Source organism: Pseudophryne corroboree, chromosome 3 (assembly GCF_028390025.1).
Source record: "Pseudophryne corroboree isolate aPseCor3 chromosome 3, aPseCor3.hap2, whole genome shotgun sequence".
Classification (NCBI taxonomy): domain Eukaryota; kingdom Metazoa; phylum Chordata; class Amphibia; order Anura; family Myobatrachidae; genus Pseudophryne; species Pseudophryne corroboree.
In genome coordinates this window covers 171,877,950-171,900,934 of record NC_086446.1, presented here as the reverse complement: position 1 = coordinate 171,900,934, position 22,985 = coordinate 171,877,950, and the positions used below count along the sequence as shown (strand labels likewise).

General features: G+C 41.5%; 6 non-coding genes and 85 pseudogenes across 6 annotated transcripts; all 91 read left to right on the top strand.

The window, feature by feature from the left end:
- LOC134894065 (5S ribosomal RNA) overlaps positions 1-72 on the top strand; it is a 120-nt pseudogene extending 48 nt beyond the window's left edge.
- Positions 73-179: 107 nt separating this feature from the next.
- Positions 180-299, top strand: LOC134897819 (5S ribosomal RNA; annotated as a pseudogene).
- Positions 300-406: 107 nt separating this feature from the next.
- LOC134895580 (5S ribosomal RNA) lies at positions 407-526 on the top strand (annotated as a pseudogene).
- Positions 527-633: 107 nt separating this feature from the next.
- LOC135064982 (5S ribosomal RNA) lies at positions 634-752 on the top strand. Its single transcript, XR_010251277.1, has one exon. It is a non-coding gene; the product is annotated as a 5S ribosomal RNA (ribosomal RNA).
- Positions 753-857: 105 nt separating this feature from the next.
- LOC134897414 (5S ribosomal RNA) lies at positions 858-976 on the top strand (annotated as a pseudogene).
- Positions 977-1,083: 107 nt separating this feature from the next.
- LOC134896268 (5S ribosomal RNA) lies at positions 1,084-1,202 on the top strand (annotated as a pseudogene).
- A 107-nt stretch (positions 1,203-1,309) lies between these two features.
- On the top strand, positions 1,310-1,428 carry LOC134897079 (5S ribosomal RNA; annotated as a pseudogene).
- A 107-nt stretch (positions 1,429-1,535) lies between these two features.
- LOC134895691 (5S ribosomal RNA) lies at positions 1,536-1,654 on the top strand (annotated as a pseudogene).
- A 107-nt stretch (positions 1,655-1,761) lies between these two features.
- On the top strand, positions 1,762-1,880 carry LOC134896870 (5S ribosomal RNA; annotated as a pseudogene).
- A 107-nt stretch (positions 1,881-1,987) lies between these two features.
- On the top strand, positions 1,988-2,106 carry LOC134895944 (5S ribosomal RNA; annotated as a pseudogene).
- A 107-nt stretch (positions 2,107-2,213) lies between these two features.
- On the top strand, positions 2,214-2,332 carry LOC134890850 (5S ribosomal RNA; annotated as a pseudogene).
- A 98-nt stretch (positions 2,333-2,430) lies between these two features.
- On the top strand, positions 2,431-2,549 carry LOC134895943 (5S ribosomal RNA; annotated as a pseudogene).
- A 107-nt stretch (positions 2,550-2,656) lies between these two features.
- Positions 2,657-2,775, top strand: LOC134891658 (5S ribosomal RNA; annotated as a pseudogene).
- Positions 2,776-2,880: 105 nt separating this feature from the next.
- On the top strand, positions 2,881-2,999 carry LOC134898158 (5S ribosomal RNA; annotated as a pseudogene).
- Positions 3,000-3,332: 333 nt separating this feature from the next.
- On the top strand, positions 3,333-3,452 carry LOC134894063 (5S ribosomal RNA; annotated as a pseudogene).
- Positions 3,453-3,559: 107 nt separating this feature from the next.
- On the top strand, positions 3,560-3,679 carry LOC134897002 (5S ribosomal RNA; annotated as a pseudogene).
- Positions 3,680-3,786: 107 nt separating this feature from the next.
- LOC134896087 (5S ribosomal RNA) lies at positions 3,787-3,906 on the top strand (annotated as a pseudogene).
- Positions 3,907-4,013: 107 nt separating this feature from the next.
- On the top strand, positions 4,014-4,132 carry LOC134884241 (5S ribosomal RNA). The gene has a single exon (XR_010168394.1). It is a non-coding gene; the product is annotated as a 5S ribosomal RNA (ribosomal RNA).
- Positions 4,133-4,237: 105 nt separating this feature from the next.
- Positions 4,238-4,356, top strand: LOC134897413 (5S ribosomal RNA; annotated as a pseudogene).
- A 107-nt stretch (positions 4,357-4,463) lies between these two features.
- Positions 4,464-4,582, top strand: LOC134895816 (5S ribosomal RNA; annotated as a pseudogene).
- A 107-nt stretch (positions 4,583-4,689) lies between these two features.
- LOC134897078 (5S ribosomal RNA) lies at positions 4,690-4,808 on the top strand (annotated as a pseudogene).
- Positions 4,809-4,915: 107 nt separating this feature from the next.
- On the top strand, positions 4,916-5,034 carry LOC134895690 (5S ribosomal RNA; annotated as a pseudogene).
- A 107-nt stretch (positions 5,035-5,141) lies between these two features.
- LOC134896869 (5S ribosomal RNA) lies at positions 5,142-5,260 on the top strand (annotated as a pseudogene).
- A 107-nt stretch (positions 5,261-5,367) lies between these two features.
- LOC134895942 (5S ribosomal RNA) lies at positions 5,368-5,486 on the top strand (annotated as a pseudogene).
- A 107-nt stretch (positions 5,487-5,593) lies between these two features.
- LOC134891835 (5S ribosomal RNA) lies at positions 5,594-5,712 on the top strand (annotated as a pseudogene).
- Positions 5,713-5,817: 105 nt separating this feature from the next.
- On the top strand, positions 5,818-5,937 carry LOC134896360 (5S ribosomal RNA; annotated as a pseudogene).
- A 107-nt stretch (positions 5,938-6,044) lies between these two features.
- On the top strand, positions 6,045-6,164 carry LOC134893289 (5S ribosomal RNA; annotated as a pseudogene).
- Positions 6,165-6,271: 107 nt separating this feature from the next.
- On the top strand, positions 6,272-6,390 carry LOC135069399 (5S ribosomal RNA). The gene has a single exon (XR_010255581.1). It is a non-coding gene; the product is annotated as a 5S ribosomal RNA (ribosomal RNA).
- Positions 6,391-6,495: 105 nt separating this feature from the next.
- Positions 6,496-6,614, top strand: LOC134897176 (5S ribosomal RNA; annotated as a pseudogene).
- A 107-nt stretch (positions 6,615-6,721) lies between these two features.
- Positions 6,722-6,840, top strand: LOC134895089 (5S ribosomal RNA; annotated as a pseudogene).
- A 107-nt stretch (positions 6,841-6,947) lies between these two features.
- LOC134895485 (5S ribosomal RNA) lies at positions 6,948-7,066 on the top strand (annotated as a pseudogene).
- A 107-nt stretch (positions 7,067-7,173) lies between these two features.
- LOC134895653 (5S ribosomal RNA) lies at positions 7,174-7,292 on the top strand (annotated as a pseudogene).
- A 107-nt stretch (positions 7,293-7,399) lies between these two features.
- On the top strand, positions 7,400-7,518 carry LOC134896146 (5S ribosomal RNA; annotated as a pseudogene).
- Positions 7,519-7,625: 107 nt separating this feature from the next.
- LOC134897047 (5S ribosomal RNA) lies at positions 7,626-7,744 on the top strand (annotated as a pseudogene).
- A 107-nt stretch (positions 7,745-7,851) lies between these two features.
- Positions 7,852-7,970, top strand: LOC134898188 (5S ribosomal RNA; annotated as a pseudogene).
- Positions 7,971-8,077: 107 nt separating this feature from the next.
- Positions 8,078-8,197, top strand: LOC134897171 (5S ribosomal RNA; annotated as a pseudogene).
- A 107-nt stretch (positions 8,198-8,304) lies between these two features.
- On the top strand, positions 8,305-8,423 carry LOC134893203 (5S ribosomal RNA; annotated as a pseudogene).
- A 107-nt stretch (positions 8,424-8,530) lies between these two features.
- Positions 8,531-8,649, top strand: LOC134892009 (5S ribosomal RNA; annotated as a pseudogene).
- A 107-nt stretch (positions 8,650-8,756) lies between these two features.
- LOC134897649 (5S ribosomal RNA) lies at positions 8,757-8,875 on the top strand (annotated as a pseudogene).
- A 107-nt stretch (positions 8,876-8,982) lies between these two features.
- On the top strand, positions 8,983-9,102 carry LOC134897596 (5S ribosomal RNA; annotated as a pseudogene).
- A 107-nt stretch (positions 9,103-9,209) lies between these two features.
- LOC134896214 (5S ribosomal RNA) lies at positions 9,210-9,329 on the top strand (annotated as a pseudogene).
- Positions 9,330-9,436: 107 nt separating this feature from the next.
- Positions 9,437-9,555, top strand: LOC135064981 (5S ribosomal RNA). Its single transcript, XR_010251275.1, has one exon. It is a non-coding gene; the product is annotated as a 5S ribosomal RNA (ribosomal RNA).
- Positions 9,556-9,662: 107 nt separating this feature from the next.
- On the top strand, positions 9,663-9,781 carry LOC134898187 (5S ribosomal RNA; annotated as a pseudogene).
- Positions 9,782-9,888: 107 nt separating this feature from the next.
- LOC134897170 (5S ribosomal RNA) lies at positions 9,889-10,008 on the top strand (annotated as a pseudogene).
- A 107-nt stretch (positions 10,009-10,115) lies between these two features.
- On the top strand, positions 10,116-10,234 carry LOC134897046 (5S ribosomal RNA; annotated as a pseudogene).
- Positions 10,235-10,341: 107 nt separating this feature from the next.
- LOC134898186 (5S ribosomal RNA) lies at positions 10,342-10,460 on the top strand (annotated as a pseudogene).
- Positions 10,461-10,567: 107 nt separating this feature from the next.
- LOC134897169 (5S ribosomal RNA) lies at positions 10,568-10,687 on the top strand (annotated as a pseudogene).
- Positions 10,688-10,794: 107 nt separating this feature from the next.
- LOC134893202 (5S ribosomal RNA) lies at positions 10,795-10,913 on the top strand (annotated as a pseudogene).
- Positions 10,914-11,020: 107 nt separating this feature from the next.
- On the top strand, positions 11,021-11,139 carry LOC134892008 (5S ribosomal RNA; annotated as a pseudogene).
- A 107-nt stretch (positions 11,140-11,246) lies between these two features.
- Positions 11,247-11,365, top strand: LOC134897648 (5S ribosomal RNA; annotated as a pseudogene).
- Positions 11,366-11,472: 107 nt separating this feature from the next.
- Positions 11,473-11,592, top strand: LOC134897595 (5S ribosomal RNA; annotated as a pseudogene).
- Positions 11,593-11,699: 107 nt separating this feature from the next.
- LOC134896213 (5S ribosomal RNA) lies at positions 11,700-11,819 on the top strand (annotated as a pseudogene).
- A 107-nt stretch (positions 11,820-11,926) lies between these two features.
- On the top strand, positions 11,927-12,045 carry LOC135064980 (5S ribosomal RNA). The gene has a single exon (XR_010251274.1). It is a non-coding gene; the product is annotated as a 5S ribosomal RNA (ribosomal RNA).
- A 105-nt stretch (positions 12,046-12,150) lies between these two features.
- Positions 12,151-12,269, top strand: LOC134898455 (5S ribosomal RNA; annotated as a pseudogene).
- Positions 12,270-12,376: 107 nt separating this feature from the next.
- Positions 12,377-12,495, top strand: LOC134895200 (5S ribosomal RNA; annotated as a pseudogene).
- Positions 12,496-12,602: 107 nt separating this feature from the next.
- Positions 12,603-12,721, top strand: LOC134895129 (5S ribosomal RNA; annotated as a pseudogene).
- A 107-nt stretch (positions 12,722-12,828) lies between these two features.
- Positions 12,829-12,947, top strand: LOC134897615 (5S ribosomal RNA; annotated as a pseudogene).
- Positions 12,948-13,054: 107 nt separating this feature from the next.
- LOC134896260 (5S ribosomal RNA) lies at positions 13,055-13,173 on the top strand (annotated as a pseudogene).
- A 107-nt stretch (positions 13,174-13,280) lies between these two features.
- LOC134898090 (5S ribosomal RNA) lies at positions 13,281-13,399 on the top strand (annotated as a pseudogene).
- Positions 13,400-13,506: 107 nt separating this feature from the next.
- On the top strand, positions 13,507-13,625 carry LOC134896973 (5S ribosomal RNA; annotated as a pseudogene).
- Positions 13,626-13,732: 107 nt separating this feature from the next.
- Positions 13,733-13,852, top strand: LOC134897168 (5S ribosomal RNA; annotated as a pseudogene).
- Positions 13,853-13,959: 107 nt separating this feature from the next.
- Positions 13,960-14,078, top strand: LOC134893201 (5S ribosomal RNA; annotated as a pseudogene).
- Positions 14,079-14,185: 107 nt separating this feature from the next.
- LOC134892007 (5S ribosomal RNA) lies at positions 14,186-14,304 on the top strand (annotated as a pseudogene).
- Positions 14,305-14,411: 107 nt separating this feature from the next.
- Positions 14,412-14,530, top strand: LOC134897646 (5S ribosomal RNA; annotated as a pseudogene).
- A 107-nt stretch (positions 14,531-14,637) lies between these two features.
- LOC134897594 (5S ribosomal RNA) lies at positions 14,638-14,757 on the top strand (annotated as a pseudogene).
- A 107-nt stretch (positions 14,758-14,864) lies between these two features.
- On the top strand, positions 14,865-14,984 carry LOC134895658 (5S ribosomal RNA; annotated as a pseudogene).
- Positions 14,985-15,091: 107 nt separating this feature from the next.
- LOC135064978 (5S ribosomal RNA) lies at positions 15,092-15,210 on the top strand. The gene has a single exon (XR_010251272.1). It is a non-coding gene; the product is annotated as a 5S ribosomal RNA (ribosomal RNA).
- A 331-nt stretch (positions 15,211-15,541) lies between these two features.
- LOC134895199 (5S ribosomal RNA) lies at positions 15,542-15,660 on the top strand (annotated as a pseudogene).
- Positions 15,661-15,767: 107 nt separating this feature from the next.
- On the top strand, positions 15,768-15,886 carry LOC134895128 (5S ribosomal RNA; annotated as a pseudogene).
- Positions 15,887-15,993: 107 nt separating this feature from the next.
- Positions 15,994-16,112, top strand: LOC134898185 (5S ribosomal RNA; annotated as a pseudogene).
- Positions 16,113-16,219: 107 nt separating this feature from the next.
- LOC134896868 (5S ribosomal RNA) lies at positions 16,220-16,338 on the top strand (annotated as a pseudogene).
- Positions 16,339-16,445: 107 nt separating this feature from the next.
- On the top strand, positions 16,446-16,564 carry LOC134898089 (5S ribosomal RNA; annotated as a pseudogene).
- Positions 16,565-16,671: 107 nt separating this feature from the next.
- LOC134896972 (5S ribosomal RNA) lies at positions 16,672-16,790 on the top strand (annotated as a pseudogene).
- A 107-nt stretch (positions 16,791-16,897) lies between these two features.
- LOC134897167 (5S ribosomal RNA) lies at positions 16,898-17,017 on the top strand (annotated as a pseudogene).
- Positions 17,018-17,124: 107 nt separating this feature from the next.
- LOC134893276 (5S ribosomal RNA) lies at positions 17,125-17,243 on the top strand (annotated as a pseudogene).
- Positions 17,244-17,350: 107 nt separating this feature from the next.
- LOC134892006 (5S ribosomal RNA) lies at positions 17,351-17,469 on the top strand (annotated as a pseudogene).
- Positions 17,470-17,576: 107 nt separating this feature from the next.
- LOC134898267 (5S ribosomal RNA) lies at positions 17,577-17,695 on the top strand (annotated as a pseudogene).
- A 107-nt stretch (positions 17,696-17,802) lies between these two features.
- LOC134897809 (5S ribosomal RNA) lies at positions 17,803-17,922 on the top strand (annotated as a pseudogene).
- Positions 17,923-18,029: 107 nt separating this feature from the next.
- LOC134891841 (5S ribosomal RNA) lies at positions 18,030-18,149 on the top strand (annotated as a pseudogene).
- Positions 18,150-18,256: 107 nt separating this feature from the next.
- On the top strand, positions 18,257-18,375 carry LOC134888378 (5S ribosomal RNA; annotated as a pseudogene).
- Positions 18,376-18,706: 331 nt separating this feature from the next.
- Positions 18,707-18,825, top strand: LOC134897068 (5S ribosomal RNA; annotated as a pseudogene).
- Positions 18,826-18,932: 107 nt separating this feature from the next.
- On the top strand, positions 18,933-19,051 carry LOC134896427 (5S ribosomal RNA; annotated as a pseudogene).
- Positions 19,052-19,158: 107 nt separating this feature from the next.
- LOC134897045 (5S ribosomal RNA) lies at positions 19,159-19,277 on the top strand (annotated as a pseudogene).
- A 107-nt stretch (positions 19,278-19,384) lies between these two features.
- On the top strand, positions 19,385-19,503 carry LOC134896828 (5S ribosomal RNA; annotated as a pseudogene).
- A 107-nt stretch (positions 19,504-19,610) lies between these two features.
- On the top strand, positions 19,611-19,730 carry LOC134896196 (5S ribosomal RNA; annotated as a pseudogene).
- Positions 19,731-19,837: 107 nt separating this feature from the next.
- Positions 19,838-19,956, top strand: LOC134889290 (5S ribosomal RNA; annotated as a pseudogene).
- Positions 19,957-20,063: 107 nt separating this feature from the next.
- On the top strand, positions 20,064-20,182 carry LOC134891832 (5S ribosomal RNA; annotated as a pseudogene).
- A 107-nt stretch (positions 20,183-20,289) lies between these two features.
- On the top strand, positions 20,290-20,408 carry LOC134898509 (5S ribosomal RNA; annotated as a pseudogene).
- Positions 20,409-20,515: 107 nt separating this feature from the next.
- Positions 20,516-20,635, top strand: LOC134896755 (5S ribosomal RNA; annotated as a pseudogene).
- A 107-nt stretch (positions 20,636-20,742) lies between these two features.
- LOC134893607 (5S ribosomal RNA) lies at positions 20,743-20,862 on the top strand (annotated as a pseudogene).
- A 107-nt stretch (positions 20,863-20,969) lies between these two features.
- Positions 20,970-21,088, top strand: LOC134889796 (5S ribosomal RNA; annotated as a pseudogene).
- The last annotated feature ends 1,897 nt before the right edge of the window (positions 21,089-22,985 follow it).

Sequence of the window (22,985 nt, the reverse complement as noted above, 5' to 3'; positions counted from 1 at the left end):
AAGCTAAGCAGTATTAGGGCCTGGTAAGTACTTGGATGGGAGACCACCTCAGAATACAAGGTGCTGTAGGTATTTTTATACTGCCAACGCCGTTCTGTTGATGCATTCCATTTTCAAACTTATTCATTTATGTACCAGTAGTTAGAAGTAGAAAAGCTCTAACAGAGACCACAAAGCTCATCTACAGCCACACCACACTGGTTACGTCCAATCTCATCTGATCTTGGAAGCTAAGCAGTGTTTGGTCTGGTTAAGTATTTGGATGGTATACCACCTGGGAATGCAAGGTGGTGTAGGTATTTTTATACTGCCAACACCGTTCTTTTGAAACATTCCATTTTCACACTTGTTCATTTATGTACCAGTAGTTAGGAGTAGAAAAGCACTAACAGAAACAACAAAGCTCGTCTACAGCCACACCACACTGGATACGCCCAATCTCATCTGATCTTGGAAGCTAAGCAGTATTAGGGCCTGGTTAGTACTTGGAAGGGAGACCACCTCAGAATACAAGGTGCTGTAGGTATTTGTATACTGCCAACGCCGTTCTGTTGATGCATTCCATTTTCAAACTTATTCATTTATGTACCAGTAGTTAGAAGTAGAAAAGCTCTAATAGAAACGACAAATCTAATCTACAGCCACACCACACTGGATACGCCCAATCTCGTCTGATCTTGGAAGCGAAGCAGTGTTGGGCCTGGTTAGTACTTGGATGGGAGACCACCTGGGAATACAAGGTGCTGTAGGTATTTTTATACTGCCAACACCGTTCTGTTGATGAATTACATTTTCAAACTTATTCTTTTATACCAGTAGTTAGAAGTAGAAAAGCTGTAACAGAAACCACATAGATCATCTACAGCCGCACCACACTGGATACACCCAATCTCATCTGATCTTGTAAGCTAAGCAGTACTGGACTTGGTTAGTGCTTGGATGGGAGACCACCTGGGAATAAAATGTGCTGTAGGTATTTTTATACTGCCAGCACGGTTCTGTTGATGCAATCCATTTTCAAACATATTCATTTATGTACCAGTAGTTAGAAGTAGAAAAGTTTTATCAGAAACCACAAAGCTCATTTACAGCCACACCACACTGGATATTTCTAATCTCATCCGATCTTGGAAGCTAAGCAGTGTTGGGTCTGGTTAGTACTTGGATGGGAGACCACCTGTAAATTTAAGGTGCTGTAGGTATTTTCATACTGCCAACACCGTTCTGTTGATGCATTCCATTTTCAAACTTATTCATTTATGTACCAGTAGTTAAGAGTAGAAAAGTTCTAACAGAAACCACAAATCTCATCTATAGCCACACCACACTGGATACGCCCAATCTCCTCTGATCTTGGAAACTAAGCAGTGTTGGTGCTGTTTAGTACTTGGATGGGAGACCACCTGGAAATACAAGGTGCTGTAGGTATTTTTATACTGCCAACACCGTTCTGTTGATGCATTCCATTTTCAAACGTATTCATTTATGTACCAGTAGTTAGAAGTAGAAAAGTTCTAACAGAAACTACAAAGCTCATATACAGCCACACCACACTGGTTACGCCCAATCTTATCTGATCTTGGAAGCTAAGCAGTGTTGGTCCTGGTTAGTACTTGGATGGGAGTCCACCTGGAAATACAAGGTGCTGTAGGTATTTTTATACTGCCAACACCGTTCTGTTGATGCATTCCATTTTCAAACTTATTCATTTATCTAACAGTAGTTAGAAGTAGAAAAGTTCTAACAGAAACCACGAAGCTCATCTACAGCCACACCACACTGGTTACGCCCAATCTCATCTGATCTTGGAAGCTAAGCAGTTTTGGGTTTGGTTAGTACTTGGATGGGAGTCAACCTGGAAATACAAGATGCTGTAGGTATTTTTATACTGCCAACACCGTTCTGTTGATGCATTCCATTTTCAAACGTATTTATTTATGTACCAGTAGTTAGAAATAGAAAAGTTCTAACAGAAACCACAAAGCTCATCTACAGCCACACCACACTGGTTACGTCCAATCTCATCTGATCTTGGAAGCTAAGCAGTGTTGGGTCTGGTTAGTACTTGGATGGTAAACCACCTGGGAATGCAAGGTGGTGTAGGTATTTTTATACTGGCAACACCGTTCTGTTGATGCATTCCATTTTGACACTTGTTTATTTATGTACCAGTAGTTAGAAGTAGAAAAGCACTAACAGAAACAACAAAGCTCATCTACAGCCACACCACACTGGATACACCCAATCTCATCTGATCTTGGAAGCGAAGCAGTGTTGGGCCTGGTTAGTACTTGGATGGGAGACCACCTGGGCTTACAAGGTGCTGTAGGTGTTTTTATACTGCGTTCTGTTGATGAATTACATTTTCAAACTTATTCTTTTATACCAGTAGTTAGTAGTAGAAAAGCTGTAACAGAAACCACATAGTTCATCTACAGCCACACCACACTGGTTACGTCCAATCTCATCTGATCTTGGAAGCTAAGCAGTGTTGGGTCTGGTTAGTACTTGGATGGTAAACCACCTGGGAATGCAAGGTGGTGTAGGTATTTTTATACTGCCAACACCGTTCTGTTGATGCATTCCATTTTCACACTTATTCATTTATGTACCAGTAGTTAGAAGTAGAAAAGCACTAACAGAAACAACAAAGCTCATCTACAGCCACACCACACTGGATACACCCAATCTCATCTGATCTTGGAAGCGAAGCAGTGTTGGGCATTGTTAGTACTTGGATGGGAGACCACCTGGGCTTACAAGGTGCTGTAGGTATTTTTATACTGCCAACACCGTTCTGTTGATGAATTACATTTTCAAACTTATTCTTTTATACCAGTAGTTAGTAGTAGAAAAGCTGTAACAGAAACCACATAGTTCATCTACAGCAGCACCACACTGGATACACCTAATCTCATCTGATCTTGTAAGCTAAGCAGTATTGGACTTGGTTAGTGCTTGGATGGGAGACCACCTGGGAATAAAATGTGCTGTAGGTATTTTTATACTGCCAGCACGGTTCTGTTGATGCAATCCATTTTCAAACATATTCATTTATGTACCAGTAGTTAGAAGTAGAAAAGTTCTATCAGAAACCACAAAGCTCATCTACAGCCACACCACACTGGATATGTCTAATCTCATCCGATCTTGGGAGCTAAGCAGTGTTGGGACTGGTTAGTACTTGGATGGGAGACCGCCTGTAAATTTAAGGTGGAGTAGGTATTTTTATACTGCCAACACCGTTCTGTTGATGCATTCCATTTTCACACTTGTTCATTTATGTACCAGTAGTTAGGAGTAGAAAAGCACTAACAGAAACAACAAAGCTCATCTACAGCCACACCACACTGGATACGCCCAATCTCATCTGATCTTGGAAGCTAAGCAGTATTAGGGCCTGGTAAGTACTTGGATGGGAGACCACCTCAGAATACAAGGTGCTGTAGGTATTTTTATACTGCCAACGCCGTTCTGTTGATGCATTCCATTTTCAAACTTATTCATTTATGTACCAGTAGTTAGAAGTAGAAAAGCTCTAACAGAGACCACAAAGCTCATCTACAGCCACACCACACTGGTTACGTCCAATCTCATCTGATCTTGGAAGCTAAGCAGTGTTGGGTCTGGTTAAGTATTTGGATGGTATACCACCTGGGAATGCAAGGTGGTGTAGGTATTTTTATACTGCCAACACCGTTCTTTTGAAACATTCCATTTTCACACTTGTTCATTTATGTACCAGTAGTTAGGAGTAGAAAAGCACTAACAGAAACAACAAAGCTCGTCTACAGCCACACCACACTGGATACGCCCAATCTCATCTGATCTTGGAAGCTAAGCAGTATTAGGGCCTGGTTAGTACTTGGAAGGGAGACCACCTCAGAATGCAAGGTGCTGTAGGTATTTGTATACTGCCAACGCCGTTCTGTTGATGCATTCCATTTTCAAACTTATTCATTTATGTACCAGTAGTTAGAAGTAGAAAAGCTCTAATAGAAACGACAAATCTAATCTACAGCCACACCACACTGGATACGCCCAATCTCGTCTGATCTTGGAAGCGAAGCAGTGTTGGGCCTGGTTAGTACTTGGATGGGAGACTACCTGGGAATACAAGGTGCTGTAGGTATTTTTATACTGCCAACACCGTTCTGTTGATGAATTACATTTTCAAACTTATTCTTTTATACCAGTAGTTAGAAGTAGAAAAGCTGTAACAGAAACCACATAGATCATCTACAGCCGCACCACACTGGATACACCCAATCTCATCTGATCTTGTAAGCTAAGCAGTACTGGACTTGGTTAGTGCTTGGATGGGAGACCACCTGGGAATAAAATGTGCTGTAGGTATTTTTATACTGCCAGCACGGTTCTGTTGATGCAATCCATTTTCAAACATATTCATTTATGTACCAGTAGTTAGAAGTAGAAAAGTTTTATCAGAAACCACAAAGCTCATTTACAGCCACACCACACTGGATATTTCTAATCTCATCCGATCTTGGAAGTTAAGCAGTGTTGGGTCTGGTTAGTACTTGGATGGGAGACCACCTGTAAATTTAAGGTGCTGTAGGTATTTTCATACTGCCAACACCGTTCTGTTGATGCATTCCATTTTCAAACTTATTCATTTATGTACCAGTAGTTAAGAGTAGAAAAGTTCTAACAGAAACCACAAATCTCATCTATAGCCACACCACACTGGATACGCCCAATCTCCTCTGATCTTGGAAACTAAGCAGTGTTGGTGCTGTTTAGTACTTGGATGGGAGACCACCTGGAAATACAAGGTGCTGTAGGTATTTTTATACTGCCAACACCGTTCTGTTGATGCATTCCATTTTCAAACGTATTCATTTATGTACCAGTAGTTAGAAGTAGAAAAGTTCTAACAGAAACTACAAAGCTCATATACAGCCACACCACACTGGTTACGCCCAATCTTATCTGATCTTGGAAGCTAAGCAGTGTTGGTCCTGGTTAGTACTTGGATGGGAGTCCACCTGGAAATACAAGGTGCTGTAGGTATTTTTATACTGCCAACACCGTTCTGTTGATGCATTCCATTTTCAAACTTATTCATTTATCTAACAGTAGTTAGAAGTAGAAAAGTTCTAACAGAAACCACGAAGCTCATCTACAGCCACACCACACTGGTTACGCCCAATCTCATCTGATCTTGGAAGCTAAGCAGTTTTGGGTTTGGTTAGTACTTGGATGGGAGTCAACCTGGAAATACAAGATGCTGTAGGTATTTTTATACTGCCAACACCGTTCTGTTGATGCATTCCATTTTCAAACTTATTTATTTATGTACCAGTAGTTAGAAATAGAAAAGTTCTAACAGAAACCACAAAGCTCATCTACAGCCACACCACACTGGTTACGTCCAATCTCATCTGATCTTGGAAGCTAAGCAGTGTTGGGTCTGGTTAGTACTTGGATGGTAAACCACCTGGGAATGCAAGGTGGTGTAGGTATTTTTATACTGGCAACACCGTTCTGTTGATGCATTCCATTTTGACACTTGTTCATTTATGTACCAGTAGTTAGAAGTAGAAAAGCACTAACAGAAACAACAAAGCTCATCTACAGCCACACCACACTGGATACACCCAATCTCATTTGATCTTGGAAGCGAAGCAGTGTTGGGCCTGGTTAGTACTTGGATGGGAGACCACCTGGGCTTACAAGGTGCTGTAGGTGTTTTTATACTGCCAACACCGTTCTGTTGATGAATTACATTTTCAAACTTATTCTTTTATACCAGTAGTTAGTAGTAGAAAAGCTGTAACAGAAACCACATAGTTCATCTACAGCCACACCACACTGGTTACGTCCAATCTCATCTGATCTTGGAAGCTAAGCAGTGTTGGGTCTGGTTAAGTATTTGGATGGTAGACCACCTGGGAATGCAAGGTGGTGTAGGTATTTTTATACTGCCAACACCGTTCTGTTGATGCATTCCATTTTCACACTTGTTCATTTATGTACCAGTAGTTAGGAGTAGAAAAGCACTAACAGAAACAACAAAGCTCATCTACAGCCACACCACACTGGATACGCCCAATCTCATCTGATCTTGGAAGCTAAGCAGTATTAGGGCCTGGTTAGTACTTGGATGGGAGACCACCTCAGAATACAAGGTGCTGTAGGTATTTTTATACTGCCAACGCCGTTCTGTTGATGCATTCCATTTTCAAACTTATTCATTTATGTACCAGTAGTTAGAAGTAGAAAAGCTCAAATAGAAACGACAAAGCTAATCTACAGCCACACCACACTGGATATGCCCAATCTCGTCTGATCTTGGAAGCGAAGCAGTGTTGGGCCTGGTTAGTACTTGGATGGGAGACCACCTGGGAATACAAGGTGCTGTAGGTATTTTTATACTGCCAACACCGTTCTGTTGATGAATTACATTTTCAAACTTATTCTTTTATACCAGTAGTTAGAAGTAGAAAAGCTGTAACAGAAACCACATAGTTCATCTACAGCCGCACCACACTGGATACACCCAATCTCATCTGATCTTGTAAGCTAAGCAGTATTGGACTTGGTTAGTGCTTGGATGGGAGACCACCTGGGAATAAAATGTGCTGTAGGTATTTTTATACTGCCAGCACGGTTCTGTTGATGCAATCCATTTTCAAACATATTCATTTATGTACCAGTAGTTAGAAGTAGAAAAGTTCTATCAGAAACCACAAAGCTCATTTACAGCCACACCACACTGGATATTTCTAATCTCATCCGATCTTGGAAGCTAAGCAGTGTTGGGCCTGGTTAGTACTTGGATGGGAGACCACCTGTAAATTTAAGGTGCTGTAGGTATTTTCATACTGCCAACACCGTTCTGTTGATGCATTCCATTTTCAAACTTATTCATTTATGTACCAGTAGTTAAGAGTAGAAAAGTTCTAAAAGAAACCACAAATCTCATCTATAGCCACACCACACTGGATACGCCCAATCTCCTCTGATCTTGGAAGCTAAGCAGTGTTGGTGCTGTTTAGTACTTGGATGGGAGACCACCTGGAAATACAAGGTGCTGTAGGTTTTTTTATACTGCCAACACCGTTCTGTTGATGCATTCCATTTTCAAACGTATTCATTTATGTACCAGTAGTTAGAAGTAGAAAAGTTCTAACAGAAACTACAAAGCTCATATACAGCCACACCACACTGGTTACGCCCAATCTCATCTGATCTTGGAAGCTAAGCAGTGTTGGTCCTGGTTAGTACTTGGATGGGAGTCCACCTGGAAATACAAGGTGCTATAGGTATTTTTATACTGCCAACACCGTTCTGTTGATGCATTCCATTTTCAAACTTATTCATTTATGTACCAGTAGTTAGAAGTAGAAAAGTTCTAACAGAAACCACGCAGCTCATCTACAGCCACACCACACTGGTTACGCCCAATCTCATCTGATCTTGGAAGCTAAGCAGTTTTGGGTTTGGTTAGTACTTGGATGGGAGACAACCTGGAAATACAAGATGCTGTAGGTATTTTTATACTGCCAACACCGTTCTGTTGATGCATTCCATTTTCAAACTTATTTATTTATGTACAAGTAGCTAGAAGTAGAAAAGTTCTAACAGAAACTGCAAAGCTCATCTACAGCCACACCACACTGGATACGCCCAATCTTATCTGATCTTGGAAGCTAAGCAGTGTTGGTTCTGGTTAGTACTTGGATGTGAGTCCACCTGGAAATACAAGGTGCTGTAGGTATTTTTATACTGCCAACACCGTTCTGTTGATGCATTCCATTTTCAAACTTATTCATTTATGTACCAGTAGTTAGAAATAGAAAAGTTCTAACAGAAACCACAAAGCTCTTCTACAGCCACACCACACTGGTTACGTCCAATCTCATCTGATTTTGGAAGATAAGCAGTGTTGGGTCTGGTTAGTACTTGGATGGTAAACCACCTGGGAATGCAAGGTAGTGTAGGTATTTTTATACTGCCAACACCGTTCTGTTGATGCATTCCATTTTCACACTTGTTCATTTATGTACCAGTAGTTAGAAGTAGAAAAGCACTAACAGAAACAACAAAGCTCATCTACAGCCACACCACACTGGATTCGCCCAATCTCATCTAATCTTGGAAGCTAAGCAGTATTAGGGCCTGGTTAGTACTTGGATGGGAGACCACCTCAGAATACAAGGGGCTGTAGGTATTTTTATACTGCCAACGCCGTTCTGTTGATGCATTCCATTTTCAAACTTATTCATTTATGTACCAGTAGTTAGAAGTAGAAAAGCTCTAATAGAAACAACAAAGCTCATTTACAGCCACACCACACTGGATACGCCCAATCTCATCTGATCTTGGAAGCGAAGCAGTGTTGGTCCTGGTTAGTACTTGGATGGGAGTCCACCTGGAAATACAAGGTGCTGTAGGTATTTTTATACTGCCAACACCGTTCTGTTGATGCATTCCATTTTCAAACTTATTCATTTATGTACCAGTAGTTAGAAGTAGAAAAGTTCTAACAGAAACCACACAGCTCATCTACAGCCAAACCACACTGGATACGCCCAATCTCATCTGATCTTGGAAGCGAAGCAGTGTTGGTCCTGGTTAGTACTTGGATGGGAGTCCACCTGGAAATACAAGGTGCTGTAGGTATTTTTATACTGCCAACACCGTTCTGTTGATGCATTCCATTTTCAAACTTATTCATTTATGTACCAGTAGTTAGAAGTAGAAAAGTTCTAACAGGAACCACATAGCTCATCTACAGCTAAACCACACTGGATATGCCCAATATCATCTGATCTTGGAAGCTAAGCAGTGTTGGGTATGGTTAGTACTTGGATGGGAGACCACCTCAGAATACAAGGTGCTGTCGGTATTTTTATACTGCCAACACCGTTCTGTTGATGCATTCCATTTTCAAACTTATTTATTTATGTACCAGTAGTTAGAAGTAGAAAAGTTCTAACAGAGACCACAAAGCTCATCTACAGCCACACCACACTGGTTACGTCCAATCTCATCTGATCTTAGAAGCTAAGCAGTGTTGGGTCTGGTTAAGTATTTGGATGGTAGACCACCTGGGAATGCAAGGTGGTGTAGGTATTTTTATACTGCCAACACCGTTCTGTTGATGCATTCCATTTTCACACTTGTTCATTTATGTACCAGTAGTTAGAAGTAGAAAAGCACTAACAGAAACAACAAAGATCATCTACAGCCACACCACACTGGATACGCCCATTCTCATCTGATCTTGGAAGCTAAGCAGTATTAGGGCCTGGTTAGTACTTGAATGGGAGACCACCTCAGAATACAAGGTGCTGTAGGTATTTTTATACTGCCAACGCCGTTCTGTTGATGCATTCCATTTTCAAACTTATTCATTTATGTACCAGTAGTTAGAAGTAGAAAAGCTCTAATAGAAACTACAAAGCTCATCTACAGCCACACCACACTGGATACGCCCAATCTCGTCTGATCTTGGAAGCGAAGCAGTGTTGGGCCTGGTTAGTACTTGGATGGGAGACCACCTGGGAATACAAGGTGCTGTAGGTATTTTTATACTGCCAACACCGTTCTGTTGATGCATTCCATTTTCAAACTTATTCATTTATGTACCAGTAGTTAGAAATAGAAAAGTTCTAACAGAAACCACAAAGCTCTTCTACAGCCACACCACACTGGTTACGTCCAATCTCATCTGATTTTGGAAGATAAGCAGTGTTGGGTCTGGTTAGTACTTGGATGGTAAACCACCTGGGAATGCAAGGTAGTGTAGGTATTTTTATACTGCCAACACCGTTCTGTTGATGCATTCCATTTTCACACTTGTTCATTTATGTACCAGTAGTTAGAAGTAGAAAAGCACTAACAGAAACAACAAAGCTCATCTACAGCCACACCACACTGGATTCGCCCAATCTCATCTAATCTTGGAAGCTAAGCAGTATTAGGGCCTGGTTAGTACTTGGATGGGAGACCACCTCAGAATACAAGGGGCTGTAGGTATTTTTATACTGCCAACGCCGTTCTGTTGATGCATTCCATTTTCAAACTTATTCATTTATGTACCAGTAGTTAGAAGTAGAAAAGCTCTAATAGAAACTACAAAGCTCATCTACAGCCACACCACACTGGATACGCCCAATCTTATCTGATCTTGGAAGCTAAGCAGTGTTGGTTCTGGTTAGTACTTGGATGTGAGTCCACCTGGAAATACAAGGTGCTGTAGGTATTTTTATACTGCCAACACCGTTCTGTTGATGCATTCCATTTTCAAACTTATTCATTTATGTACCAGTAGTTAGAAATAGAAAAGTTCTAACAGAAACCACAAAGCTCTTCTACAGCCACACCACACTGGTTACGTCCAATCTCATCTGATTTTGGAAGATAAGCAGTGTTGGGTCTGGTTAGTACTTGGATGGTAAACCACCTGGGAATGCAAGGTAGTGTAGGTATTTTTATACTGCCAACACCGTTCTGTTGATGCATTCCATTTTCACACTTGTTCATTTATGTACCAGTAGTTAGAAGTAGAAAAGCACTAACAGAAACAACAAAGCTCATCTACAGCCACACCACACTGGATTCGCCCAATCTCATCTAATCTTGGAAGCTAAGCAGTATTAGGGCCTGGTTAGTACTTGGATGGGAGACCACCTCAGAATACAAGGGGCTGTAGGTATTTTTATACTGCCAACGCCGTTCTGTTGATGCATTCCATTTTCAAACTTATTCATTTATGTACCAGTAGTTAGAAGTAGAAAAGCTCTAATAGAAACAACAAAGCTCATTTACAGCCACACCACACTGGATACGCCCAATCTCATCTGATCTTGGAAGCGAAGCAGTGTTGGTCCTGGTTAGTACTTGGATGGGAGTCCACCTGGAAATACAAGGTGCTGTAGGTATTTTTATACTGCCAACACCGTTCTGTTGATGCATTCCATTTTCAAACTTATTCATTTATGTACCAGTAGTTAGAAGTAGAAAAGTTCTAACAGAAACCACACAGCTCATCTACAGCCAAACCACACTGGATACGCCCAATCTCATCTGATCTTGGAAGCGAAGCAGTGTTGGTCCTGGTTAGTACTTGGATGGGAGTCCACCTGGAAATACAAGGTGCTGTAGGTATTTTTATACTGCCAACACCGTTCTGTTGATGCATTCCATTTTCAAACTTATTCATTTATGTACCAGTAGTTAGAAGTAGAAAAGTTCTAACAGGAACCACATAGCTCATCTACAGCTAAACCACACTGGATATGCCCAATATCATCTGATCTTGGAAGCTAAGCAGTGTTGGGTATGGTTAGTACTTGGATGGGAGACCACCTCAGAATACAAGGTGCTGTCGGTATTTTTATACTGCCAACACCGTTCTGTTGATGCATTCCATTTTCAAACTTATTTATTTATGTACCAGTAGTTAGAAGTAGAAAAGTTCTAACAGAGACCACAAAGCTCATCTACAGCCACACCACACTGGTTACGTCCAATCTCATCTGATCTTAGAAGCTAAGCAGTGTTGGGTCTGGTTAAGTATTTGGATGGTAGACCACCTGGGAATGCAAGGTGGTGTAGGTATTTTTATACTGCCAACACCGTTCTGTTGATGCATTCCATTTTCACACTTGTTCATTTATGTACCAGTAGTTAGAAGTAGAAAAGCACTAACAGAAACAACAAAGATCATCTACAGCCACACCACACTGGATACGCCCATTCTCATCTGATCTTGGAAGCTAAGCAGTATTAGGGCCTGGTTAGTACTTGAATGGGAGACCACCTCAGAATACAAGGTGCTGTAGGTATTTTTATACTGCCAACGCCGTTCTGTTGATGCATTCCATTTTCAAACTTATTCATTTATGTACCAGTAGTTAGAAGTAGAAAAGCTCTAATAGAAACTACAAAGCTCATCTACAGCCACACCACACTGGATACGCCCAATCTCGTCTGATCTTGGAAGCGAAGCAGTGTTGGGCCTGGTTAGTACTTGGATGGGAGACCACCTGGGAATACAAGGTGCTGTAGGTATTTTTATACTGCCAACACCGTTCTGTTGATGAATTACATTTTCAAACTTATTCTTTTATACCAGTAGTTAGAAGTAGAAAAGCTGTAACAGAAACCACATAGTTCATCTACAGCCGCACCACACTGGATACACCCAATCTCATCTGATCTTGTAAGCTAAGCAGTATTGGATTTGGTTAGTGCTTGGATGGGAGACCACCTGGGAATAAAATGTGCTATAGGTATTTTTATACTGCCAGCACGGTTCTGTTGATGCAATCCATTTTCAAACATATTCATTTATGTACCAGTAGTTAGAAGTAGAAAAGTTCTATCAGAAACCACAAAGCTCAGCTACAGCCACACCACACTGGATATGTCTAATCTCATCCGATCTTGGAAGCTAAGCAGTGTTGGGCCTGGTTAGTACTTGGATGGGAGACCACCTGTAAATTTAAGGTGCTGTAGGTATTTTCATACTGCCAACACCGTTCTGTTCATGCATTCCATTTTCAAACTTATTCATTTATGTACCAGTAGTTAGGAGTAGAAAAGTTCTAACAGAAACCACAAATCTCACCTATAGCCACACCACACTGGATACGCCCAATCTCCTCTGATCTTGGAAGCTAAGCAGTGTTGGTGCTGTTTAGTACTTGGATGGGAGACCACCTGGAAATACAAGGTGCTGTAGGTATTTTCATACTGCCAACACCGTTCTGTTGATGCATTCCATTTTCAAACGTTATCATTTATGTACCAGTAGTTAGAAGTAGAAAAGTTCTAACAGAAACAACAAAGCTTATATACAGCCACACCACACTGGTTACGCCCAATCTTATCTGATCTTGGAAGCTAAGCAGTGTTGGTCCTGGTTAGTACTTGTATGGGAGTCCACCTGGAAATACAAGGTGCTATAGGTATTTTTATACTGCCAACACCGTTCTGTTGATGCATTCCATTTTCAAACTTATTCATTTATGTACCAGTAGTTAGAAGTAGAAAAGTTCTAACAGAAACCACGCAGCTCATCTACAGCCACACCACACTGGTTACGCCCAATCTCATCTGATCTTGGAAGCTAAGCAGTTTTGGGTTTGGTTAGTATTTGGATGGGAGTCAACCTGGAAATACAAGATGCTGTAGGTATTTTTATACTGCCAACACCGTTCTGTTGATGCATTCCATTTTCAAACTTATTTATTTATGTACAAGTAGCTAGAAGTAGAAAAGTTCTAACAGAAACTGCAAAGCTCATCTACAGCCACACCACACTGGATACGCCCATTCTTATCTGATCTTGGAAGCTAAGCAGTGTTGGTTCTGGTTAGTACTTGGATGTGAGTCCACCTGGAAATACAAGGTGCTGTAGGTATTTTTATACTGCCAACACCGTTCTGTTGATGCATTCCATTTTCAAACTTATTCATTTATGTACCAGTAGTTAGAAATAGAAAAGTTCTAACAGAAACCACAAAGCTCATCTACAGCCACACCACACTGGTTACGTCCAATCTCATCTGATCTTGGAAGATAAGCAGTGTTGGGTCTGGTTAGTACTTGGATGGTAAACCACCTGGGAATGCAAGGTAGTGTAGGTATTTTTATACTACCAACACCGTTCTGTTGATGCATTCCATTTTCACACTTGTTCATTTATGTACCAGTAGTTAGAAGTAGAAAAGCACTAACAGAAACAACAAAGCTCATCTACAGCCACACCACACTGGATTCGCCCAATCTCATCTAATCTTGGAAGCTAAGCAGTATTAGGGCCTGGTTAGTACTTGGATGGGAGACCACCTCAGAATACAAGGGGCTGTAGGTATTTTTATACTGCCAACGCCGTTCTGTTGATGCATTCCATTTTCAAACTTATTCATTTATGTACCAGTAGTTAGAAGTAGAAAAGCTCTAATAGAAACAACAAAGCTCATTTACAGCCACACCACACTGGATACGCCCAATCTCATCTGATCTTGGAAGCGAAGCAGTGTTGGTCCTGGTTAGTACTTGGATGGGAGTCCACCTGGAAATACAAGGTGCTGTAGGTATTTTTATACTGCCAACACTGTTCTGTTGATGCATTCCATTTTCAAACTTATTCATTTATGTACCAGTAGTTAGAAGTAGAAAAGTTCTAACAGAAACCACACAGCTCATCTACAGCCAAACCACACTGGATACGCCCAATCTCATCTGATCTTGGAAGCGAAGCAGTGTTGGTCCTGGTTAGTACTTGGATGGGAGTCCACCTGGAAATACAAGGTGCTGTAGGTATTTTTATACTGCCAACACCGTTCTGTTGATGCATTCCATTTTCAAACTTATTCATTTATGTACCAGTAGTTAGAAGTAGAAAAGTTCTAACAGGAACCACATAGCTCATCTACAGCTAAACCACACTGGATATGCCCAATATCATCTGATCTTGGAAGCTAAGCAGTGTTGGGTATGGTTAGTACTTGGATGGGAGACCACCTCAGAATACAAGGTGCTGTCGGTATTTTTATACTGCCAACACCGTTCTGTTGATGCATTCCATTTTCAAACTTATTTATTTATGTACCAGTAGTTAGAAGTAGAAAAGTTCTAACAGAGACCACAAAGCTCATCTACAGCCACACCACACTGGTTACGTCCAATCTCATCTGATCTTAGAAGCTAAGCAGTGTTGGGTCTGGTTAAGTATTTGGATGGTAGACCACCTGGGAATGCAAGGTGGTGTAGGTATTTTTATACTGCCAACACCGTTCTGTTGATGCATTCCATTTTCACACTTGTTCATTTATGTACCAGTAGTTAGAAGTAGAAAAGCACTAACAGAAACAACAAAGATCATCTACAGCCACACCACACTGGATACGCCCATTCTCATCTGATCTTGGAAGCTAAGCAGTATTAGGGCCTGGTTAGTACTTGGATGGGAGACCACCTCAGAATACAAGGTGCTGTAGGTATTTTTATACTGCCAACGCCGTTCTGTTGATGCATTCCATTTTCAAACTTATTCATTTATGTACCAGTAGTTAGAAGTAGAAAAGCTCTAATAGAAACGACAAAGCTCATCTACAGCCACACCACACTGGATACGCCCAATCTCGTCTGATCTTGGAAGCGAAGCAGTGTTGGGCCTGGTTAGTACTTGGATGGGAGACCACCTGGGAATACAAGGTGCTGTAGGTATTTTTATACTGCCAACACCGTTCTGTTGATGAATTACATTTTCAAACTTATTCTTTTATACCAGTAGTTAGAAGTAGAAAAGCTGTAACAGAAACCACATAGTTCATGTACAGCCGCACCACACTGGATACACCCAATCTCATCTGATCTTGTAAGCTAAGCAGTATTGGATTTGGTTAGTGCTTGGATGGGAGACCACCTGGGAATAAAATGTGCTATAGGTATTTTTATACTGCCAGCACGGTTCTGTTGATGCAATCCATTTTCAAACATATTCATTTATGTACCAGTAGTTAGAAGTAGAAAAGTTCTATCAGAAACCACAAAGCTCAGCTACAGCCACACCACACTGGATATGTCTAATCTCATCCGATCTTGGAAGCTAAGCAGTGTTGGGCCTGGTTAGTACTTGGATGGGAGACCACCTGTAAATTTAAGGTGCTGTAGGTATTTTCATACTGCCAACACCGTTCTGTTCATGCATTCCATTTTCAAACTTATTCATTTATGTACCAGTAGTTAGGAGTAGAAAAGTTCTAACAGAAACCACAAATCTCACCTATAGCCACACCACACTGGATACGCCCAATCTCCTCTGATCTTGGAAGCTAAGCAGTGTTGGTGCTGTTTAGTACTTGGATGGGAGACCACCTGGAAATACAAGGTGCTGTAGGTATTTTCATACTGCCAACACCGTTCTGTTGATGCATTCCATTTTCAAACGTTATCATTTATGTACCAGTAGTTAGAAGTAGAAAAGTTCTAACAGAAACAACAAAGCTCATATACAGCCACACCACACTGGTTACGCCCAATCTTATCTGATCTTGGAAGCTAAGCAGTGTTGGTTCTGGTTAGTACTTGTATGGGAGTCCACCTGGAAATACAAGGTGCTATAGGTATTTTTATACTGCCAACACCGTTCTGTTGATGCATTCCATTTTCAAACTTATTCATTTATGTACCAGTAGTTAGAAGTAGAAAAGTTCTAACAGAAACCACGCAGCTCATCTACAGCCACACCACACTGGTTACGCCCAATCTCATCTGATCTTGGAAGCTAAGCAGTTTTGGGTTTGGTTAGTACTTGGATGGGAGTCAACCTGGAAATACAAGATGCTGTAGGTATTTTTATACTGCCAACACCGTTCTGTTGATGCATTCCATTTTCAAACTTATTTATTTATGTACAAGTAGCTAGAAGTAGAAAAGTTCTAACAGAAACTGCAAAGCTCATCTACAGCCACACCACACTGGATACGCCCATTCTTATCTGATCTTGGAAGCTAAGCAGTGTTGGTTCTGGTTAGTACTTGGATGTGAGTCCACCTGGAAATACAAGGTGCTGTAGGTATTTTTATACTGCCAACACCGTTCTGTTGATGCATTCCATTTTCAAACTTATTCATTTATGTACCAGTAGTTAGAAATAGAAAAGTTCTAACAGAAACCACAAAGCTCATCTACAGCCACACCACACTGGTTACGTCCAATCTCATCTGATCTTGGAAGATAAGCAGTGTTGGGTCTGGTTAGTACTTGGATGGTAAACCACCTGGGAATGCAAGGTAGTGTAGGTATTTTTATACTGCCAACACCGTTCTGTTGATGCATTCCATTTTCACACTTGTTCATTTATGTACCAGTAGTTAGAAGTAGAAAAGCACTAACAGAAACAACAAAGCTCATCTACAGCCACACCACACTGGATTCGCCCAATCTCATCTAATCTTGGAAGCTAAGCAGTATTAGGGCCTGGTTAGTACTTGGATGGGAGACCACCTCAGAATACAAGGGGCTGTAGGTATTTTTATACTGCCAACGCCGTTCTGTTGATGCATTCCATTTTCAAACTTATTCATTTATGTACCAGTAGTTAGAAGTAGAAAAGCTCTAATAGAAACAACAAAGCTCATTTACAGCCACACCACACTGGATACGCCCAATCTCATCTGATCTTGGAAGCGAAGCAGTGTTGGTCCTGTTTAGTACTTGGATGGGAGTCCACCTGGAAATACAAGGTGCTGTAGGTATTTTTATACTGCCAACACCGTTCTGTTGATGCATTCCATTTTCAAACTTATTCATTTATGTACCAGTAGTTAGAAGTAGAAAAGTTCTAACAGAAACCACACAGCTCATCTACAGCCAAACCACACTGGATACGCCCAATCTCATCTGATCTTGGAAGCGAAGCAGTGTTGGTCCTGGTTAGTACTTGGATGGGAGTCCACCTGGAAATACAAGGTGCTGTAGGTATTTTTATACTGCCAACACCGTTCTGTTGATGCATTCCATTTTCAAACTTATTCATTTATGTACCAGTAGTTAGAAGTAGAAAAGTTCTAACAGGAACCACACAGCTCATCTACAGCTAAACCACACTGGATATGCGCAATATCATCTGATCTTGGAAGCTAAGCAGTGTTGGGTATGGTTAGTACTTGGATGGGAGACCACCTCAGAATACAAGGTGCTGTCGGTATTTTTATACTGCCAACACCGTTCTGTTGATGCATTCCATTTTCAAACTTATTTATTTATGTACCAGTAGTTAGAAGTAGAAAAGTTCTAACAGAGACCACAAAGCTCATCTACAGCCACACCACACTGGTTAAGTCCAATCTCATCTGATCTTAGAAGCTAAGCAGTGTTGGGTCTGGTTAAGTACTTGGATGGTAGACCACCTGGGAATGCAAGGTGGTGTAGGTATTTTTATACTGCCAACACCGTTCTGTTGATGCATTCCATTTTCACACTTGTTCATTTATGTACCAGTAGTTAGAAATAGAAAAGCACTAACAGAAACAACAAAGATCATCTACAGCCACACCACACTGGATACACCCAATCTCATCTGATCTTGGAAGCTAAGCAGTATTAGGGCCTGGTTAGTACTTGGATGGGAGACCACCTCAGAATACAAGGTGCTGTAGGTATTTTTATACTGCCAACGCCGTTCTGTTGATGCATTCCATTTTCAAACTTATTCATTTATGTACCAGTAGTTAGAAGTAGAAAGGCTCTAATAGAAACGACAAAGCTCATCTACAGCCACACCACACTGGATACGCCCAATCTCGTCTGATCTTGGAAGCGAAGCAGTGTTGGGCCTGGTTAGTACTTGGATGGGAGACCACCTGGGAATACAATGTGCTGTAGGTGTTTTTATACTGCCAACACCGTTCTGTTGATGAATTACATTTTCAAACTTATTCTATTATACCAGTAGTTAGTAGTAGAAAAGCTGTAACAGAAACCACATAGTTCATCTACAGCCGAACCACGCTGGGTACACCCAATCTCATTTGATCTTGTAAGCTAAGCATTATTGGACTTGGTTAGTGCTTGGATGGGAGACCACCTGGGAATAAACTGTGCTGTAGGTATTTTTATACTGCCAGCACGGTTCTGTTGATGCAATCCATTTTCAAACATATTCATTTATGTACCAGTAGTTAGAAGTAGAAAAGTTCTATCAGAAACCCCAAAACTCATCTACAGCCACACCACACTGGATATGCCTAATCTCATCTGATCTTGGGAGCTAAGCAGTGTTGGGCCTGGTTAATACTTGGATGGGAGACCACCTGTAAATTTAAGGTGCTGTAAGTATTTTCATACTGCCAACACCGTTTTGTTGATGCATTCCATTTTCAAACTTATTCATTTATGTACCAGTAGTTAGGAGTAGAAAAGTTCTAACAGAAACCACAAATCTCATCTATAGCCACACCATACTGGATACGCCCAATCTCATCTGATCTTGGAAGCTAAGCAGTTTTGGGTTTGGTTAGTACTTGGATGGGAGTCAACCTGGAAATACAAGATGCTGTAGGTATTTTTATACTGCCAACACCGTTCTGTTGATGCATTAAATTTTCAAACTTATTTATTTATGTACAAGTAGCTAGAAGTAGAAAAGTTCTAACAGAAACAGCAAAGCTCATCTACAGCCACACCACACTGGATACGCCCAATCTTATCTGATCTTGGAAGCTAAGCAGTGTTGGTTCTGGTTAGTACTTGGATGTGAGTCCACCTGGAAATACAAGGTGCTGTAGGTATTTTTATACTGCCAACACCGTTCTGTTGATGCATTCCATTTTCAAACTTATTCATTTATGTACCAGTAGTTAGAAATAGAAAAGTTCTAACAGAAACCACAAAGCTCATCTACAGCCACACCACACTGGTTACGTCCAATCTCATCTGATCTTGGAAGATAAGCAGTGGTGGGTCTGGTTAGTACTTGGATGGTAAACCACCAGGGAATGCAAGGTGTTGTAGGTATTTTTATACTGCCAATACCGTTCTGTTGATGCATTCCATTTTCACACTTGTTCATTTATGTACCAGTAGTTAGAAGTAGAAAAGCACTAACAGAAACAACAAAGCTCATCTACAGCCACACCACTCTGGATTCGCCCAATCTCATCTGATCTTGGAAGCTAAGCAGTATTAGGGCCTGGTTAGTACTTGGATGGGAGACCACCTCAGAATACAAGGGGCTGTAGGTATTTTTATACTGCCAACGCCGTTCTGTTGATGCATTCCATTTTCAAACTTATTCATTTATGTACCAGTAGTTAGAAGTAGAAAAGCTCTAATAGAAACAACAAAGCTCATCTACAGCCACACCACACTGGATACGCCCAATCTCATCTGATCTTGGAAGCGAAGCAATGTTGGGCCTGGTTAGTACTTTGATGGGAGATCACCTGGGAATACAAGGTGCTGTAGGTATTTTTATACTGCCAACACCGTTCTGTTGATGCATTCCATTTTCAAACTTATTCATTTATGTACCAGTAGTTAGAAGTAGAAAAGCTCTAATAGAAACAGCAAAGCTCATCTACAGCCACACCACACTGGATACGCCCAATCTCATCTGATCTTGGAAGCGAAGCAGTGTTGGTCCTGGTTAGTACTTGGATGGGAGTCCACCTGGAAATACAAGGTGCTGTAGGTATTTTTATACTGCCAACACCGTTGTGTTGATGCATTCCATTTTCAAACTTATTCATTTATGTACCAGTAGTTAGAAGTAGAAAAGTTCTAACAGAAACCACACAGCTCATCTACAGCCAAACCACACTGGATATGCCCAATATCATCTGATCTTGGAAGCTAAGCAGTGTTGGGTATGGTTAGTACTTGCATGGGAGACCACCTCAGAATACAAGGTGCTGTCCGTATTTTTATACTGCCAACACCGTTCTGTTGATGCATTCCATTTTCAAACTTATTTATTTATGTACCAGTAGTTAGAAGTAGAAAAGTTCTAACAGAGACCACAAAGCTCATCTACAGCCACACCACACTGGTTACGTCCAATCTCATCTGATCTTAGAAGCTAAGCAGTGTTGGGTCTGGTTAAGTACTTGGATGGTAGACCACCTGGGAATGCAAGGTGGTGTAGGTATTTTTATACTGCCGACACCGTTCTGTTGATGCATTCCATTTTCCCACTTGTTCATTTATGTACCAGTAGTTAGAAGTAGAAAAGCACTAACAGAAACAACAAAGCTCATCTACAGCCACACCACACTGGATACGCCCAATCTCATCTGATCTTGGAAGCTAAACAGTATTAGGGCCTGGTTAGTACTTGGATGGGAGACCACCTCAGAATACAAGGTGCTGTAGATATTTTTATACTGCCAACGCCGTTCTGTTGATGCATTCCATTTTCAAACTTATTCATTTATGTACCAGTAGTTAGAAGTAGAAAAGCTCTAATAGAAACAACAAAGCTTATCTACAGCCACACCACACTGGATACGCCCAATCTCGTCTGATCTTGGAAGCGAAGCAGTGTTGGGCCTGGTTAGTACTTAGATGGGAGACCACCTGGGAATACAATGTGCTGTAGGTGTTTTTATACTGCCAACACCGTTCTGTTGATGAATTACATTTTCAAACTTATTCTATTATACCAGTAGTTAGTAGTAGAAAAGCTGTAACAGAAACCACATAGTTCATCTACAGCCGCACCACACTGGGTACACCCAATCTCATCTGATCTTGTAAGCTAAGCAGTATTGGACTTGGTTAGTGCTTGGATGGGAGACCACCTGGGAATAAACTGTACCGTAGGTATTTTTATACTGCCAGCACGGTTCTGTTGATGCAATCCATTTTCAAACATATTCATTTATGTACCAGTAGTTAGTAGTAGAAAAGTTCTATCAGAAACATCAAAACTGTTATGAGCCACGGCTGTGGCTCATTCCTGTTTTGCAGTTTTGTTCTGTATTTCATGTTATACTTCTGTTTATGTTCCCCGTGGGTGTCATGGGGTGCTCGGAGCTCACCCTTAAGGAGGGGATACTGTTATGAACCACAGGTAGTGGTTCATTCCTATTTTATGTTTATTTAGTTGTCTTGCATGCCAGGATTTCCCATTGCTCTGTTTTGGATTACTCTTGTCTGCTGCCGCTGGTGAGTCTGTGCAATTGCAGCTTGTTCCCATGTGTTCAGCCTCATCTGGCTGCTGATTGCATCTTGTCAGCTTAGTCGTGCAGCAGGCCAGCTGCAAGAGATAATTAATTAGGCCTCTCTGATATATGCTGGCTCACTGCAGTTAGCAGATGCTGATGATATTCCTTGGTTTGCAGTCTGCTTTAAGTTTGAGCTGGTTCCTGTCAGTCCCTGTGTGGATTCCTGTGTCAGTCCCTGTGTGGATTCCTGTGTCAGTCCCTGTGTTGATTCCTGTGTCAGTCCCTGTGTCTGATCCCGTGTCCTACCCTGAGTTCCAGTGGATTCTGCCTGTCCTCCAGTTCTGAAAGTCGGTGTCGGCAGCTTCCTGTTTGCCTATGTCAGTTGCAGAAAGTATCCAGTCCTGCTCAAGCCGGTTGTTCCTGTCCTCAGTGGTCCTGTACTCAGAGATTTGTCATCTTTTCCTGGAGTCTGACTGAGCACCTTTAACATCCTGTGGTGTTCGTGAGTCACGGCGCAGCCGTGTGTTGCGGCTTGTCCGCTTACTGTTTATTATTTAGTATATTTGTGTCCTGGAGCTTTTGCGGAGGATTCCGCTCTCCCTGATCCACTCTGGTATCCAGCGGTGCTGGATAGGAGTAACGGATCAGTGGATCTTTGGTTGTCCTTTTCCCTGGCGGCTAGTCCGCACATACCTTTTGATTTAGTTAGTTAGCTTGTAACCCCTGGCCTGGTTGCTTAGTCAGAGGGCCCCTTGTTATCACCCTGTCTCGGATTTCCCTTTGTCTCCCATTAAGACCTGAGGGGGCATCGGGGTTGGGCAGACATAATCCGCCCTTCGAACGCGGCTGCCATGGGCTCAAGCAACCATAGTCTCGCAGGGGATTTCTGATAACACGGGCGAGACAACGGAGTTAGGGCACCAGGGGTTACTAGGCTTTCCTGCTCCCACAACCAGCATATCTTCCCAGTACTCTGACCTCAGCCATACGATCTCCTCTGGTCTGGAGTACGGGAATCATAACATTATCATCAGCCATACCACAAAAAAGAAATAAAACTTTTTTTTTTCTTTTTTGGCCCAGTCCAGTGTCTAGTCTAGAATCCAGTCCTGTCTAGAATTCAGTGTGCTGAATCCAATCCGGTGTTTAGAATCCAGTCTTGTCTAGAATTCAGTGTGCAGAATCCAATCCGGTGTCAAGAATCCAGTCCGGTGTTTAGAATCCAATCCAGTCCGGTGTTTAGAATCCAATCCAGTCCGGTGTTTAGAATCCAATCCAGTCCAGTGTTTAGAATCCAGTCCGGTGTTTAGAATCCAGTCCGGTGTTTAGAAT